Below are 7,195 nucleotides of genomic sequence, written 5' to 3'. Positions count from 1 at the left end.
CATCTGATGACGTCATAGTCACATTATAACATTTAGTCTATGAGATGATGGACAATTTTTGTTTATCCTGTTAGAAAGCGTGTAACTTCTGAAATTAAATTATTTATGTCAATAGATAACAGCTTGTCCAATGTTTAACTATATTTATATTTTATTTTAATAAACCCTTTTCTGGTAATTTTATGAGCATGCTCAGTATACATTACACTTCCGCGAAGTAAGTCTTCGGTCGATCGCGCAAGTGTAAATTGCATTTAATAAGAATTAATACAATCATATAAAATATATATTTATTCGGCTTACATGTAATGATTAGACGGACATCACATCAAATCCAGAAACAAGTACACATACAATTCTGTAAGCACATTATAAATATACAACATTTTGTAAAACTGGATCTACAAATTTCAAAAAAAAAATGACTGTCATTATCAATTACATTTGTATCAGCATGTACAGAAGACGCAAATACAAATTATCAGTGATAAACCGCCAAAACCGAAGGTTCGCCAAAAAAAGTGTCAAAAGAATTTAAATAGAGTGAGTCAACACTGTCTTCTTCGTCTCCTTGTCGGGATTTTGGGGGGTGGGGGGTCGAACTCCGGTCTCTTGTTGATGACAAGTGTATCACCGCTATACTACCAAGGATCTATTGAGTGAGGAATCTACAATGAAAAACTTCTATTTATAAAACAGGACTCTCTCTCTCTCTCTCTCTCTCTCTCTCTCTCTCTCTCTCTCTCAGTATAAAATAGATCAGAGAAGATGACGCTATATTCAACTACTAAACCAAATTTAAGAAAATTCATACAAATGTGCTAACGTATTTGCAATGAATTGCTGCAACTTAGCTAATTCTGTAAAACTCAAAGACAACTTGTCTTTTTGAAATAAATATTTAATGGGATAGCAAAATCTTTTGAAAAAGGTCTTTTCACAAGCCATGAAACGAATGTTACGGGTACATGTATTAGCCAATTCCTTTAAAGAGTTATTACATCCGTTAACCTGCATTTTAGAATCTTTTAAATCAACAGGTCTAGTTAAAATGGAGGACAACAGGATTGCCTCGTCTCCTGATTGATTTACTACATGATGTTTTATATCATTTACTTCAATTAATGCCAGATATATCATTACTACCAACATGAATAATGATATTAAAACAGTTTGAAAATAAAAAGGCTTTATTCCTCAACTTGTCAAGCAATTTACTGGCGGTGAGTCCTCCATAGGTTTGCATACTAGTGCTCATTACATCTTGCAAATATTTACAAATGGAATAAGGCGCTATTAATGTATTACTATTCCAAGCTTTATTTCCTAAAATGACGAAAGTATCAATCATTAATAATGCATTCAGAAACCATTATCTACTTCGAAAAACCATATTTTAAATATACAAATCATATTGGCTACTATTTTTTTTTCAATTTCCACTGGTTATTTAAGGAGGTAGATCTGGGGTAAGAGACACAACTCTAGCAAATCATTGGAACGTTTGTTTTCAGCATTTTGCATCAACCTCTTATAAGCATCAAAGTAACTTGGACTGATTTCAAACTGTTTGAAATGAAAGCTTGACAGGGGTTGGTGAAATTGAATATGATACAAACATATCACTGATGTCAAGAGTTATATCCCTTACCCTAGGCCTACCTCCTTAATTTTTCTATTACCTGTATTTTTTCTGCTCGCCATTCTGTTTTTGCTATTACAATAGCTATTGGTAGGCAGACATTTATCACACTAATCAAACTTAAATTGTAGCTGTAACGTCGATCAGATTTGTAGTTTTTAAGTAGCAAAGCTTCGAATAGCTTAATTATATAGACGTAATCTAAATCTACCCACCCACCCTCACCCTTTTGTATTATATGGAATTGAGCTAAATAAAGAGATGTAGGTGCAGTTTGCTAATTATTTGTATTTGCAACTTCTGTACATGTTGATAACTGATACATGTAATAATTTTTATTTTGTTTGAAATTTTTAGAACCAGTTTTTGTTTTTTGTTTTGTTTTGTTATGTTTTGTTTTGATTTGATTTTTTTTTTTTGTCAATCATTCAATAAAGCGCCTTCTGTGTCCTGTCTAAATTTCAAAATTTACCCGTACAACTTTTAAACATAAAGTCTACACTTCAATGTAGCCTGTACTGCAACCGGTCAACACCCTTCGTTGTTCAAACCTTGGCGTAGACAGAGCGTTATACCACTGCATGGTTGCTCGACTAAACAGATCAGTTTGCAAGTATTAACAGAACAAATTCATCTGTTAAGCCGTATATAATATGAAGTGGGCATTGTCTAAATCAGCGAGCACCGAGAGCATTACCACACGTATACTGTCTGTGCGAGATTCGTTAAAATAATAAAAACATTACAAAAATTAAAAAGGGTCGGGCGTCGGACGAATTTTTTTTGTTTCGCAGGTGCTATATTTCTATTTAAATTTCAAAGGCAAGCAAAATCAATATTTTTATTTGAAAATCTGTCTTGTTAAATAATGGGCATTTTTTTTTTCAATGAGTGAGCAAGGAACTAATTTTTAACTGCTTAAAACGAGTGACTTTGAATTAATTTTCCCCCCGAAAATTCCAACCCCATCCCCCTTTTCCCTTCGCCTTTTAAATAGTCGATAGCTATGTAACACTTTGCCATACAAGAAAATTGAAGCATGCCTTTCCTATCTTAGAAAAGCTATGCTTCAATTTGAATAATACAAATAGTTCTTGACAACAGCAACAGTGGAACAGCGGAGATATACGTACGTGCATGCATGTGTTTCCCGAAGTTTTTTACAACATCACATTAACTTCTTTAAATAAGGTAAAAAAATAAAAGACCTGAGAACTGTCAGAAATGATTAATTTATTTTTATTGAAACGTAATCTAAACTTATATTTTTTTTATTTATTTGATTGAAGGAAATGATAAATTTTCTCCGTAAGGACAGTGACTTTTTGTTACTTCCGGGACATTCCTTCATTTTCGTTAGTATATTGGGGAATCTTAAGGGAAATTTAGAAAGTACACGTCATAACCGTAGAGCTCACCCCGCTTTGCGGTGCTCGCTATAAATACCTTTTCTATATAGCCTATATAGGTGAGTGGTCTACTGCAGGCGGTGTTGGCATGCCACAGATGTACGATATCATTGCCCACAGAGCAACTGGGATGTGTGCCCCAGGTGGTGGAATGGGGTACCCCTGGCGTGTTACATGCTGGGGTTGTCAGGCTATAATACGGAAAACCTGACCGCAAACCATAGTGGTGCACCGTGTTGGGAAAGATGCCACGTTCATCGCACGTTAAAGAACCCTACTGTGGTATTCTCTCGGAGTAGGAACCATAGGGCTCCGCCACAGGAGGCTAAATTGCCCGACCCTACCCACCTCTCCCTATTTGCAGTGGCAATCAAAGTTTGTCGACCCCATTGTGCTTGTGTCCCATCCCTTTTTCATTTCATCATCGTTTTATGTTCATTTTATCATCAATTTCATGTTCATCGTCTGAATATAGCTAAAATATTGCTGCTCGGACGTTAAACCCCAACAAACAAACAAACAATATTTTCAAAATGACAAAATAAATATGAGTTGTTTCAATATACATTTATTTCTTAATCATAACACACAGCAACAGAACTTTAAGCAGTAAACTTAACAAATTTAGTACATGCAGAAGCTCAGATATAGTTTCTAAATTATCAAAATCCATTTCCTTCTGCCCCTTGACCCTACTGGGGGCCTAGGCGGCCCCCGGCCTAAAGGCCCCTTTCCATTTTCTGTTGGTGGGCTATTGGCCATTGGAGACTTTCAGGATTATCCCTAGATATTGAGGTCGACAAATTTTTATTGCCACTAGAAATAGGAGGGGTGGGTAGGGTTGGTCAATTGAAAAGATCAAAGCTACTCATAAGAGAAACATAATAGTTGACAGGCAGTATTGAAATTTTTGCTAGGAGGCCATTGTTAAATTTGTGGCCATTTTTACCAGTGGCTCAGATTTCAATGATTTTTATACACCCGTCAAAATTTTGACTTGTCGTATTATGGTATGACAATGACTGGTGTCTGACTGGACATCCGTTCTACCTAAACATGTTGCACCGTAATTTAAGAACTTGTTGTTTGTTATGATGTTTACAAGGTCTGAATACTTTTTGGTGAAAAATCAGATTAAAACATTTCAAGTTACAAAAAAAAGGGGGTGTTTTGTTTTTTTTTTTTTTTTTCACGTCGCGCCATGTCTTAAAATCAATTTAAAGATTATTGCTTGAAATTTTACACACTAATCATGCTAATAGTTGCTCTGGAGTTTTTTTCACATGTAACTTGAGAGCAACTGATCCAAATTTCTTGAGACTTAAAATGGTTGTTTCTTATGATTGTCAAAAAGTCTGTATACTTTTTGGTGAAAATTAGATTTAAACTTTCCGAGTTACGGGACCTTTTAACTCAATAGGCGTGTGTTTTTTTTTACATGTCGTGCAGTATCCCAAAAACCATTGATGATTATTGCATTAAACTAAACAGACATGTTAGTTATATTATTCTGAGCACATGTATACTTTCTCATGATATTCAATATTTTTGTTTTGATTTATTGAATTTTCATTGAAGTTTTTTTTTGTTTTTTTTTTTTTGTTTTTTTGTTTTTTTTGTTTTTTTTTTTTCTTTTCTTTTGTTGTTTTGTTTTGTTTTTTGTTTTTTTTTTTTTTTTTTTGTCAAAAAGTTATTTGCAAATGTTTAGTGGGCATATTTGCCCCCACCTATCATACACAGTGGGACACATGTAAATGGGCGTGGGGAACCCCTGCCTAAATTTTTTCCATTGGTTCTAAAATCACTTTGAAAGCATTTCCAACAACTTATAGTGCTTTAGGTACATTTGTATTCAGTTTAACTTACAGCATTTTCAAAATATGCTCGTTTTCCATTTTTTTGGTCAGGCATTGTAACAAAGCATGATAAGTTAATAAGCCATTATTTGCCAGGTGAGCAATTCCAGCTCTTCGGAGGCTCTTGTTTATGTTTCATTGACGTATAAAAGTGTTGACATTAGCACATTCCAATGAAGCATGCTAGCGCAACTGGTCCAATCATAAAACATCAAAATGAAACATCCATTTTTCATATCTTCGTCTTGTTTTATTTCTTTAATACTTTAGTTATACATAAAAAATAGGCAATTCACAGTGATCGGTTCGTTTTTCATCTAAAATACAAGTGATTACGCAGCGCAATTTTTGTCTGCTTGTTTTTTGTTTTTTTTTTTTTTTTGTTATTCCCCTTAGACCTGATCATGATATGTCATATATCGCTACAATTCAGTGAATAGTCGAATACTACCCACTCCGATACTTTCTTCATAATTGTTAGAAACTGTTAGATTGGTTTGACGAAAATTTTTCTATTGATAAATTAAAAGATATCCTGCTTTCGTGGTGAAACAAGCAATCCGCTATAGGTGTATTTGAATGGACTAAAACTATCCAATAAGGTAATAGAACACTTAAAATCCAATTAGTCATTGCTTTTGAAAGACAAAAAGGTGGGCGATTTAGGCTCCTTGGAGCCTCTTGTTCCACTGTGTGATTTAAATATATCCGATAGTTGTGTTGCATGTATATAGTGTACTGTATATTAATTGGTGATGATTTTCTAATTGATGTTTTGAAAGCATGTAGTTAATATTTTTTATACCATCTGGAAAAAAATTGCAGTCATTAAATAGGTTAGCGCTGTCGTCACCCTAGTGGTTTTTGTTTTTTGTTGCTTTTGTCGTATGAAAATGTGTTTATGTGCGATGTTTTGGTGTTTTCGACATTTGTGGATGCTTGGTTTATTTGTGACAACTTGAATACATTATGTTAGTGGAAAAAAACACAACGTTCCAGCCCATAGAAAACATGGACAAATGGGGGTCAATAAGGGGACAAAAACAAGCATTAATTTAATAAAATGTTACTATATAACTCGAGTATAAAATAAAAAAAAAACACCAACTATTTTAACATTGCAAATTTGGATATGCTGTACACGTGTTTCAACCAGAGTAACCTCTCATCAGCAGCATTACAACCAAATACATACACATGTACATGTAGTAAGACCTAGAATCAAAAGGAATTGCATGCAAGAAATAGTAAAAAAAAAATAATAATAAAAAAAAACTATCGTTCATGCGAAATAGGGAGCCAAATCAATTATCAAGTGGAGGTTCTATGAGCATTTGAAATTTTGAACTGCGAATTTGGATAAATATTATATGATAGAATCCGAGGTCAGATATGTCTGGCTACTTGCCCGGTGAATACTCTCGGGGACCTTTAGTCCACCAACAGTGGCATCGACCCAGTGGTTATTAAATGCAAACTTAACTAATCATTTTTATATTGCAAATTTCGATATGCTGTACACGTGTTTCAAGGAGTTACCTTTTTAACAGCAGCACTAGAATCGAATGCACTGGAAGATCCAAGTTTATCCAGAAAAAAATGCATACAAGCATTGCTCAAAACCGAAATAGACAGTCAAATCCATCATCAAGTGTTCCACATAAGTGAATGAATCTGTTAAAAATATACTTTCAGGTGTTATCATGGCTATATTACAAAGGTCTGACTGGGATTAGTTTTGAGGTTATGACCTAAATTAATTAGCTATAAGGGGCTAGGAAGGAGCAAAATATGCATTTGTTTCTGTATTCCAAACTGAAGAGTTGTATGCAACTTTATGAAATAATACCACAAGAAGACAAATAACAGTCTAGAAATAAATATATCTGCACTTTTTGCAATTGATACACTTCTTTTGTCAGGTTTCAAATTTTAAGTTTTTAACCACCTTGATTCTAATCAGAATCATAATCTGTGTCAAACAATGATCGCGGTCCATGTTCGATCTATGATATCACGTTTTTCACCTCAAACTATATAATGGTACCATGGAGAAGGCATTGTTGTTGGCGTCCGTTAACTTTCGTGTATTAATGAAAACTTGGTTAAAATTGGGCCATGCTCCTAAAGATCCACGTAGCGGCAGACGTTTGTTTCCTCTCTAACTATCCGCTGCAGAAAGTCCTTCCGAAATCCTCGTGCGTTATTGAAATAATATGGCGTTTGACAATCGTATAACGCGTAAAGTCATTCACATTTTCCTGACTTTGAAAGATTTTTGCATTTTC

At 34.3% G+C, this 7,195-nt stretch overlaps 1 pseudogene; it reads right to left on the bottom strand.

Moving 5' to 3' along the window:
- Window positions 1-798: 798 nt before the first annotated feature.
- Window positions 799-1,704, bottom strand: LOC148620002 (uncharacterized; annotated as a pseudogene).
- Between the last annotated feature and the right edge of the window lie 5,491 nt (window positions 1,705-7,195).

This window comes from Perna viridis, chromosome 4, assembly GCF_037379345.1.
Source record: "Perna viridis isolate PV_CMFRI_1.1 ecotype Kerala chromosome 4, ASM3737934v1, whole genome shotgun sequence".
In the NCBI taxonomy this organism is placed as follows: Eukaryota; Metazoa; Mollusca; class Bivalvia; order Mytilida; family Mytilidae; genus Perna; species Perna viridis.
Note: the sequence above shows the minus strand (reverse complement) of the source record. Positions and strands in the feature narration are given on the sequence as shown.